The sequence below is a fragment of the Oncorhynchus masou genome, unplaced genomic scaffold (assembly GCF_036934945.1).
Source record: "Oncorhynchus masou masou isolate Uvic2021 unplaced genomic scaffold, UVic_Omas_1.1 unplaced_scaffold_1799, whole genome shotgun sequence".
Classification (NCBI taxonomy): domain Eukaryota; kingdom Metazoa; phylum Chordata; class Actinopteri; order Salmoniformes; family Salmonidae; genus Oncorhynchus; species Oncorhynchus masou.
This window is the reverse complement of record NW_027008194.1, coordinates 22,501-33,980: the sequence shown is the minus strand read 5'-3', so window position 1 is coordinate 33,980 and position 11,480 is coordinate 22,501. Positions and strand designations below refer to the sequence as shown.

At 44.3% G+C, this 11,480-nt stretch overlaps 1 long non-coding RNA gene across 1 annotated transcript; it reads right to left on the bottom strand.

Annotated features, from left to right (window-relative positions):
• Positions 1-5,592: 5,592 nt before the first annotated feature.
• On the bottom strand, positions 5,593-7,762 carry LOC135532275 (uncharacterized). The gene is made up of 3 exons (XR_010454330.1): positions 7,673-7,762; positions 7,319-7,414; positions 5,593-5,878 (listed from the first exon to the last, which is right to left on the bottom strand). It is a non-coding gene; the product is annotated as an uncharacterized LOC135532275 (long non-coding RNA).
• Between the last annotated feature and the right edge of the window lie 3,718 nt (positions 7,763-11,480).

Sequence of the window (11,480 nt, the reverse complement as noted above, 5' to 3'; positions counted from 1 at the left end):
GTGGTAGTAGTGCTCGGCCCTACTTTTCCTGTAGTCCACAATAAGCTCTTTTGTCTTGCTGTCTGTCTGGAGTCTTGTATAGTTACAGTCTGTCTAGAGTCTTGTATAGTTACAGTCTGTCTGGAGTCTTGTATAGTTACAGTCTGTCTGGAGTCTTGTATAGTTACAGTCTGTCTAGAGTCTTGTATAGTTACAGTCTGTCTAGAGTCTTGTATAGTTACAGTCTGTCTGGAGTCTTGTATAGTTACAGTCTGTCTGGAGTCTTGTATAGTTACAGTCTGTCTGGAGTCTTGTATAGTTACAGTCTGTCTAGAGTCTTGTATAGTTACAGTCTGTCTAGAGTCTTGTATAGTTACAGTCTGTCTGGAGTCTTGTATAGCATAACCAGGGGTATTGGCCAGCCAGACTAGTAGACTTCAGTTTACTAGCCTGAGTAACATGTGGTTCGGGTCCAACATCTGTGCCATCTGATTCTTGAAAAGTAATGTCACTGGCCTGGCGGGCTAGTCTGGCACATTCTCTACTATCCCGGTTCTACTATTCCGGTTCTTCTATCCCGATTCTACTATCCCGGTTCTACTATCCCGGTTCTGCTAGCCTGGTTCTACTATCCCGGTTCTACTATCCCAATTCTACTATCCCGGTTCTACTATGCCCGTTCTACTATCCCCATTCTACTATCCCGGTTCTACTATCCCGGTTCTGCTATCCCAGTTCTACTATCCCGGTTCTGCTATCCGGTTCTATTAGCCCGGTTCTACTATCCCTGTTCTACTATCCCGGTTCTACTATCCCGGTCATGAAAAGTACTCGCCTTTGGCTAGCATGCTAGTAAGGCTATCCATCTGGAGCGTAATATAACCAGGTAAAGACCTCAATAAGTAAAATCACAATCATGAAACCAAACGTAGCATTTACAAACTGTTTATTAAATAATACATTACATTACATACATGAAAAAATAAACAACAACAAAACTTTTTGGGATTACTTTAAAGGTTTTGTTACGATATATTAGACAGCTCATGTAGTGTCATCATGTTATAAACTAAATATTAAAAACACTAAATAGTAAAGTTTTTTTTTTAAAGACAAATGTACTTGTTGTTTAATACTACTTAATTATGTAATCTAAAATAAAACGACTAGATAAATACTCAATGAAAAAGTGGTTCACAACAAAAAAGTGTATTTAATCTGAATGTAAAAATAAACGGATTACATCATATTTATCTGGGAAACTTTAAAGATTTGAATAGGATTTACACCGGAGATCAAGTCAGGGGGTAGAGATTACAGTTTCAACTGAAGACAGTAGAGATTCTTCTATATATTAAAACATTTATAGTTGAGGTTTGTATTTCTTATTGCTTTCTTTGGCTTTCTTTCTTTCAGGAAGAGTGTTGCTGGGGAGGTATGGTGACATAGTGTTGCTGGTATGGTGATATAGTGTTGCTGGTATGGTGACATAGTGTTGCTGGGCTGGTATGGTGACATAGTGTTGCTGGTATGGTGATATAGTGTTGCTGGGCTGGTATGGTGACACAGTGTTGCTGGTATGGTGATATAGTGTTGCTGGTATGGTAATATAGTGTTGCTGGTATGGTGATATAGTGTTGCTGGTATGGTGACATAGTGTTGCTGGTATGGTGACATAGTGTTGCTGGTATGGTGACATAGTGTTGCTGGTATGGTAATATAGTGTTGCTGGTATGGTGATATAGTGTTGCTGGGCTGGTATGGTGACATAGTGTTGCTGGGCTGGTATGGTGACATAGTGTTGCTGGGCTGGTATGGTGACATAGTGTTGCTGGTATGGTGACATAGTGTTGCTGGGCTGGTATGGTGACATAGTGTTGCTGGTATGGTGACATAGTGTTGCTGGGCTGGTATGGTGACATAGTGTTGCTGGGCTGGTATGGTGACATAGTGTTGCTGGGCTGGTATGGTGACATAGTGTTGCTGGTATGGTGATACAGTGTTGCTGGTATGGTGACATAGTGTTGCTGGTATGGTGACATAGTGTTGCTGGTATGGTGACATAGTGTTGCTGGTATGATGACATAGTGTTGCTGGTATGGTGACATAGTGTTGCTGGTCGGGTGACATAGTGTTGCTGGGCTGGTATGGTGACATAGTGTTGCTGGGCTGGTATGGTGACATAGTGTTGCTGGTATGGTGACATAGTGTTGCTGGTATGGTGACATAGTGTTGCTGGTATGGTATGGTGACACAGTGTTGCTGGTATGGTGACATAGTGTTGCTGGTATGGTGACATAGTGTTGCTGGTATGGTGACATAGTGTTGCTGGTATGGTGACATAGTGTTGCTGGTATGGTATGGTGACATAGTGTTGCTGGTATGGTGAAATAGTGTTACTGGTATGGTATGGTGACATAGTGTTCCTGGTATGGTGATATAGTGTTGCTGGTATGGTGATATAGTGTTGCTGGTATGGTGATATAGTGTTGCTGGTATGGTGGTGTAGTGTTGCTGGGCTGGTATGGTGACATAGTGTTGCTGGTATGGTGATACAGTGTTGCTGGTATGGTGACATAGTGTTGCTGGTATGGTGACATAGTGTTCCTGGTATGGTGATATAGTGTTGCTGGTATGGTGATATAGTGTTGCTGGTATGGTGATATAGTGTTGCTGGTATGGTGGTGTAGTGTTGCTGGGCTGGTATGGTGACATAGTGTTGCTGGTATGGTGATACAGTGTTGCTGGTATGGTGACATAGTGTTGCTGGTATGGTGACATAGTGTTGCTGGTATGGTGACATAGTGTTGCTTGTATGGTGATATAGTGTTGCTGGTATGGTGAGATAGTGTTGCTGGTATGGTGACAGTGTTGCTGGTATGGTAATATAGTGTTGCTGGGCTGGTATGGTGACATAGTGTTGCTGGTATGGTGTCAGTGTTGCTGGTAGGGTGATATAGTGTTGCTGGTCTGGTGATATAGTGTTGCTGGGCTGGTATGGTGACATAGTGTTGCTGGTATGGTAATATAGTGTTGCTGGGATGGTATGGTGACATAGTGTTGCTGGTATGGTGACATAGTGTTGCTGGTATGGTGACATAGTGTTGCTGGTATGGTGACAGTGTTGCTGGTATGGTGACATAGTGTTGCTGGTATGGTGACATAGTGTTGCTGGTATGGTGACATAGTGTTGCTGCTACATTAGAAGTGAGGAAGATGTGAAAGGTGCACGATGCATAAATTGTTCCACCATTTCCTGGTTACTAAAATTCTAATAATTAATTTAATTTCAGTTTACGTGGCAACTAAACCGCTGTGGAATATATTTTGCATAACCAAAAATATTGTATTTTCAGTTGATGTACAAAACCCAAAGTAAGAGACGCAAAAAAAAAACTAAACTTAAGAAGGAGAAGCACAGAAAATAGCGCAAATAGAACAGATTTACTGCTTCTTAGACTTGCTTTCGATGAGAATGACAGATCTATAACTCACATTTCTATAACCCCCCCCTCTGACTTGAGGCATTTGAGGCTGTCGGGTTGTCAGGGTTACGGTGACTCAGGTGATTTAGAGCCATTGTGAAGCATTGGTGACTGTACTGACAACAGCCACCAGAATCCCTCCACAGACTAACGACTTCAGAGATATCTGAAAGAAGACTAGTTGCGTTGAAGGATGACCGAGTGAAAGAATTACACAGGAGAACAACGACAAAAACACACCAAAACAACAACGACCAATGGATTCCTACTCTCTTATCTAAGGACCTAACAAGGGTTCTTCGGCTGTCCCCATAGGAGAACCCTTTGAAGAACCCTTGTTGGTTCTAGGTAGATGCCTTTTGGTTCCGAGCAGAGCCGTTTTGGGTTTCCTGTAGAAATGGTACTACATGTAACCAAAAAGAGTTTTACCTGGAACCCGAAGAGCGTAAGGAAATGAGATGAGTGTGTGTGTGTGTGTGTGTGTGTGTCTGTAGGAGCAGCTGACCATGTAGTTTGGTCTAGGGTAGGTAGGTAGTGGGAGGGGATGAGGATAGCTAGGTAGTGGGAGGGGATGAGGATAGCTAGGTAGTGTGAGGGGATGAGGATAGCTAGGTAGTGGGAGGGGATGAGGGTAGGTATCTAAGGTAGCTAGGTAGTGGGAGGGGCTGAGGATAGGTATCTAGGTAGTGGGAGGGACTGAGGGTAGGTATCTAAGGTAAGTAGGTAGTGGGAGGGGATGAGGATAGGTAGGTGGTGGGAGGGGATGAGGATAGCTAGGCAGTGGGAGGGGATGAGGGTAGGTATCTAAGGTAGCTAGGTAGTAGGAGGGGATGAGGATAGGCATCTAAGGTAGCTAGGTAGTGGGAGGGGATGATGGTGGTTGTCTAAGGTAGCTTGGTAGTGGGAGGGGATGAGGATAGGTATCTAAGGTAGCTAGGTATGGGAGGGGGTGAGGATAGGCATCTAAGGTAGCTAGGTAGTGGGAGGGGATGATGGTGGGTGTCTAAGGTAGCTTGGTAGTGGGAGGGGATGAGGATAGGTATCTAAGGTAGCTAGGTATGGTAGGGGATGAGGATAGGTAGGTAGTGGGAGACAATGAGGATAGCTAGGTAGTGGGAGAGGATGAGGATAGCTAGGCAGTGGGAGGGTATGAGGATAGGTAGGTAGTCGGAGGGGATGAGGATAGGTGTCTAAGGTAGCTAGGTAGTGGGAGGAGATGAGGATAGCTAGGTAGTGGGAGGGGATGAGGATAGCTAGGTAGTGGGAGGGGATGAGGATAGCTAGGTAGTCGGAGGGGATGAGGATAGCTAGGCAGTGGGAGGGGATGAGGATAGGTAGGTAGTGGGAGGGGATGAGGATAGCTAGGTAGTGGGAGGGGATGAGGATAGGTAGGTAGTGGGAGGGGATGAGGATAGGTATCTAAGTTAGCTAGGTAGTGGGAGGGGATGAGGATAGCTAGGTAGTGGGAGGGGATGAGGATAGGTAGGTAGTGGGAGGGGATGAGGGTAGGTATCTAAGGTAGCTAGGTAGTGGGACGGGATGAGGATAGCTAGGTAGTGGGAGGGGATGAGGATAGGTAGGTAGTGGGAGGGGATGAGGATAGCTAGGTAGTGGGAGGGGATGAGGATAGCTAGGTAGTTAGAGGGGATGAGGATAGGTAGGTAGTGGGAGGGGATGATGGTAGGTAGGTGTGGTAATAATGGTGTATAACATCACGTATGGGTATCAGTAGTCTACCACAGAGGAGAGGAGGTGCTGGGGGACTGGTCTGCAGACCTGGGTTCAAATACTACTTCAAATAGTTAAACATACTTAATATATTGTTGATTGAGTTTGTTTGGCTTAACAGACCAGTAGCACAGTCCTAAAACCGCAAAATCCACCCATCAAACCCCTCTCATCAGACCCCGCCCATCAGACCCGCCCATCAAACCCCCGCCCACCAGGCCACACCCGCCAGACCCCACCCATCAAACCCCGCCCATCAGACCCCACCCATCAGACCCGCCCATCAGACCCCGCCCATCAAAACCCGCCCATCAAACCCCGCCCATCAGACCCGCCCCATCAAACCCCGCCCATCAGACTCCGCCCATCAAACCCCGCCAATCAGACCCCGCCCATCAAACCCCGCCCACCAGACCCTGCCCATCAAACCCCTCCCACCAGGCCGCACCCATCAGGCGCCGCCAACCGGACTAGAGCAGATGCTGAAAGTATCTGAAAGAGGTTGAATAGTGCTTGAACCCAGGTGTGGTTGTCTGGACCCGGCTCTTATACCACGTAATTGGTCTCTGCTGGGATGTCGGCATCGGGGGCGTCTTTCACCTCCTTGGCAGAGGAGGAGTGCTGCTGAGGCTTGTGTTTAGGGCCTGATGAGAGACGATGGGTGTTAGAGGCACCTCCTCTGTATCCTGAGAGAGAGAGAGAGGGGGGGAGAGAGAGAGAGAGAGAGAGAGAGAGGGAGAGAGGGGGGGAGAGAGAGGAGAGAGAGAGAGAGAGGGGGAGAGAGAGAGAGAGAGAGAGAGAGAAAGAAAGAGGGGGAGGAAGAGGGGGTGAGTAGAGAGGAAAGAGAGGGAGGGAAAGAGGGGGTGAGTAGAGAGAGAGGAGAGAGAAAGGAGGGAGGGAGAGAAAGAGAGGGGTGAGTAGAGAGAGAGGAGAGAGAAAGGGAGGGAGGGAAAGAGAGGGGTGAGTAGAGAGAGGAGAGAGAAAAGGAGGGAGAGAAAGAGAGGGGTGAGGAGAGAGAGAGGTCGGTGGAAGGTAAGGTGATGGAAGGTATGTGTAGAGGCCCTGAGGGGAGCATCACTCACCACCAGTCATGTTTTCCTATTGTTTCTAGTGTTTATAAGCCTCTGTTCTGATCTGGAACCAAATCAACAAGACTAATGACCACTAATGACGTAACACCAAACAAACACCAAGAAGTAGCCTTTGTGTGTGTGTGTGTGTGTGTGTGTGTGTGTGTGTGTGTGTGTGTGTGTGTGTGTGTGAAACCACTAAACTCACTCTACTACAGTGTTACTAAACTCACTATATTACAGTGTTACTAAACCACTAAACTCACTCTACTACAGTGTTACTAAACCACTAAACTCACTCTATTACAGTGTTACTAAACTCACTCTACTACAGTGCTACTAAACTCACTCTACTACAGTGCTACTAAACTCACTCTACTACAGTGCTACTAAACTCACTCTATTACAGTGTTACTAAACTCACTCTATTACAGTGTTACTAAACTCACTCTATTACAGTGTTACTAAACTCACTCTACTACAGTGTTACTAAACCACTAAACTCACTCTATTACAGTGTTACTAAACCACTAAACTCACTCTATTACAGTGTTACTAAACTCACTCTATTACAGTGCTACTAAACTCACTCTATTACAGTGCTACTAAACCACTAAACTCACTCTATTACAGTGTTAATAAACTCACTCTACTACAGTGTTATTAAACTCACTCTTGTTACAGTGTTACTAAACCACTAAACTCACTCTACTACAGTGTTACTAAACTCACTCTACTACAGTGTTACTAAACTCACTCTATTACAGTGTTATTAAACTCACTCTTGTTACAGTGTTACTAAACCACTAAACTCACTCTACTACAGTGTTATTAAACTCACTCTACTACAGTGTTATTAAACTCACTCTATTACAGTGTTACTAAACCACTAAACTCACTCTACTACAGTGTTACTAAACCACTAAACTCGCTCTATTACAGTGTTACTAACCCACTAAACTCACTCTACTACAGTGTTACTAAACCACTAAACTCACTCTATTACAGTGTTACTAAACCACTAAACTCACTCTACTACAGTGTTATTAAACTCACTCTTGTTACAGTGGCGTCCGTGCCAGCCCTCCTTACACAGGCACTTGTTGGGTTCCACACAGGTCCCATGGGCTCCACAGCTGGGCTCACAGACAGCTGCACACACACACACACACACACACACACACACACACACACACACACACACACACACACACATTATCAGAGACATATTGTCAGAGACACATATTGTCAGAGACACACATACATATTCTGACACACGATAACATGACTTTATGATACAAAACACAACATGGCACTGTCACATTCTTCCACACTACGTGTCATGTGTTCCATTATATCCCCTCAGTTCATCCCGAGGCGGGAGCCGTGTCCGGGTCGGGTTACACTTACCCTTGGAACACAGGTCGCCGTGGAAACCTTTGTCACATTTGCATTTGTTTTTCCCAGTGCATTTCCCTCCGTTCCTGCAGGGCTGGAGACATTTACCTGGGCGACACAGACACGGGACAGGCTCACATGTAGAGTACTACGCATCTACACTGTACAGTTAACCCAAGGCCTCAGCCTACCGATTTGGCTAAAAAAACAATCTATATTTAACATGCTTTTTTTTTTAAGTCTAGGAATAGGATTCTTCTTGGCTCCGGGAAACTGTCCCAAGTTGATATAAATTATAATATTGTAGACGTACATTATTTTCGGTGTGGAAGACGGAATGGCTTGTCTTCGACATTCTGTGGGTCAAACGATCAATCACCCCTGACCCCCTCCCCCCGGTTTAGTGCAGGTGATCGTATTTTCCAAATAGTACACTATTCTCTACTTAGTGCACTACTTTTGACCAGGGCCCTATGGGAATTAGGGTGCCTTTTGGGACGCAAACGGAGGTAGAAATGGACAGTAAGAGAAGTGGAGATGGAAACCAACCTCTTTTTAATAACACAGTTTCCTGCTAGGAGCAGAGGCATCTGAGAGGTCAGGTTAACGCCTCCATATTAGATCAACCTCTTCCTGAGTCTCACACATATCAATGACATTCATATATCCCTGGAGCACAGACAATCAGGGGGGACGCGAGGAAGAAAACAATGAGACAGAGAGAGAGAGAGGAAACAGAGAGAAAAGAGAGAGACACAGAGAGAGAAAAGAGAGAGACAGAGAAAGACAGAGAGAGAAAGAGAGACAGAGAGACAGAGAAACAGAGAGAGAAACAGAGAGAGACAGAGAGAGAAATACAGAGAGAGAAAGAGAGAGACAGAGAAAAGAGAGATAGTGAGAGAAAAGAGAGACACAGAGAGAGAATATAAGAAAGAAGTTCTCAGAGTTCTATCAAAGCCTGTTTCAACTTCACAGAGGCTTACTGCGATATCGTTTACCGTCAGAGGGCGGCATTAACTGCTCTTTATGTTTGAAAAGTGGTTTTGATATTATCCCGGTCCCTAATGGCACCCTATTCACTACAGAGTGCACTAATTTAGACCAGGGTGCCATTTCCCCTAGTTTAGGGGACAGGGTGTCATTTGGGATGTATAAACTAGCTGTGTTTTAAGTCTTTACATTGTTTGGCGCAACACCGCCAGCCTGCCCTTCTGACTGGGAACTGGAGATCACCAGCCTGCCCTTCTGACTGGGAACTGGAGATCACCAGCCTGCCCTTCTGACTGGGAACTGGAGATCACCAGCCTGCCCTTCTGACTGGGAACTGGAGATCACCAGCCTGCCCTGCCCTTCTGACTGGGAACTGGAGATCACCAGCCTGCCCTGCCCTTCTGACTGGGAACTGGAGATCACCAGCCTGCCCTTCTGACTGGGAACTGGAGATCACCAGCCTGCCCTGCCCTTCTGACTATAAAGGCAGGTTTTAAATACAGGGTTCATGTTGGTGATCTCTACGTAGTCAGAGAGCAGCTGTCATAACAGGTTGATGTTGGTTATCTCTACGTAGTCAGAGAACAGCTGTAATAACATGTTCGTGTTGGTTATCTCTACGTAGTCAGAGAACAGCTGTAATAAAGGTTCATGTTGGTTATCTCTACGTAGTCAGAGAACAGCTGTAATAAAAGGTTCATGTTGGTTATCTCTACGTAGTCAGAGAACAGCTGTAATAACAGGCTCTGTCACGCCTTGGTCTTAGTATTTTGTGTTTTAGTTAATTAGTTGGTCAGGCCAGGGTGTGACATGGGTTTATTGTTTGTTGTATTCTTAGTGGGTTTTTAGTTATTGGGATTGTAGCTGATTAGGGGTGTGTGTTACATAGGTTTGGCTGCCTGAGGCGGTTCTCAATCAGAGTCAGGTGATTCTCGTTGTCTCTGATTGGGAACCGTATTTAGGTAGCATGGGTTTCGCTTTGTATTTCGTGGGTGATTGTTCCTGTCTCTGTGTAGTGTTCACCAGTCAGGCTGTAATAGGTTTCACGTTCCGTTTTGTTGTTTTGTATTTATTAGTTATTTCATGTATAGTTTCGTTATTTCTTTCACTATAAACATGAGTAATCAACACGCTGCATTTCGGTCCGACTCTCTTTCGACAAACGAAGAACGTCGTTACAGGTTCATGTTGGTTATCTCTACGTAGTCAGAGAACAGCTGTAATAACAGGTTCATGTTGGTTAACTCTACGTAGTCGGAGAACAGCTGTAATAACAGGGTTCATGTTGGTTATCTCTACGTAGTCAGAGAGCAGCTGTAATAACAGGGTTTATGTTGGTTATCTCTACGTAGTCAGAGAGCAGCTGTAATAACAGGGTTTATGTTGGTTATCTCTACGTAGTCAGAGAACAGCTGTCATAACATGTCCATGTTGGTTATCTCTACGTAGTCAGAGAACAGCTGTAATAACATGTTCGTGTTGGTTATCTCTACGTAGTCAGAGAACAGCTGTTATAACATGTTCGTGTTGGTTATCTCTACGTAGTCAGAGAACAGCTGTAATAACATGTTTGTGTTGGTTATCTCTACGTAGTCAGAGAACAGCTGTAATAACATGTTCGTGTTGGTTATCTCTACGTAGTCAGAGAACAGCTGTAATAACAGGGTTTATGTTGGTTATCTCTACGTAGTCAGAGAACAGTTACACCGTACAACGTGTATTCTCCATCTTTAAATGTTAACCCAAACCTCAATTCCGTCACAAAATAAATAAAATATATTACACTAATGAGCGTAAAACAAAGCACCACTTGGTGTAAAGAAAAAGTAGCCGTTCCCATGGCGTAACGCAGATAGAGTGTCCATCTGTAGAGTGATTAAACAGCAGTGAGGGCAGAAGCATTAGGTGGTGGTTGTGCCATCTGCTTCCTCATGCCCACAGTAGCAGACCGCGAAGCACGACATCACTTGTTTACCCTCTCAGGGTGTTCCGCCCTGTTGCCGTCAGAGTGACAGCACAGTGGTTATTTGGACGATGTCATTAACCAAAGGTTGGGTGACAAAAATACTCTTGACTTTAAGGCTACATTCCCCTTTGCTTTTGGGATTGTGTGTCTGAAAGTTGAAGAGAGCAGCTGTAATAACAGTAGTAGAGTACTAGTAATAGTAGTAGTAGTAGTAGAGTACTAGCAATAGTAGTAGTAGTAGTAGTAGAGTACTAGTAATAGTAGTAGTAGTAGTAGTAGAGTACTAGTAATAGTAGTAGTAGTAGTAGAGTACTAGTAATAGTAGTAGTAGTAGTAGAGTACTAGTAATAGTAGTAGTAGTATAGTACTAGTAATAGTAGTAGTAGTAGAGTACTAGTAATAGTAGTAGTAGTAGTAGTAGAGTACTAGTAATAGTAATAGTAGTAGTAGAGTACTAGTAATAGTAGTAGTACATTTACATTTAAGTCATTTAGCAGACGCTCTTATCCAGAGCGACTTACAAATTGTGAATTCACCTTCTGACATCCAGTGGAACAGCCACTTTACAATAGTACATCTAAATCATTAAGGGGGGGGGTGGTGAGAAGGATTACTATCCTATCCTAGGTATTCCGTAGTAGTAGTAGTAGTAGTAGTAGAGTACTAGTAATAGTAGTAGTAGTAGTAGTAGTAGAGTACTAGTAATAGTAGTAGTAGTAGAGTACTAGTAATAGTAGTAGTAGTAGTAGAGTACTAGTAATAGTAGTAGTAGTAGTAGAGTACTAGTAATAGTAGTAGTAGTAGAGTACTAGTAATAGTAGTAGTAGTAGTAGAGTACTAGTAATAGTAGTAGTAGAGTACTAG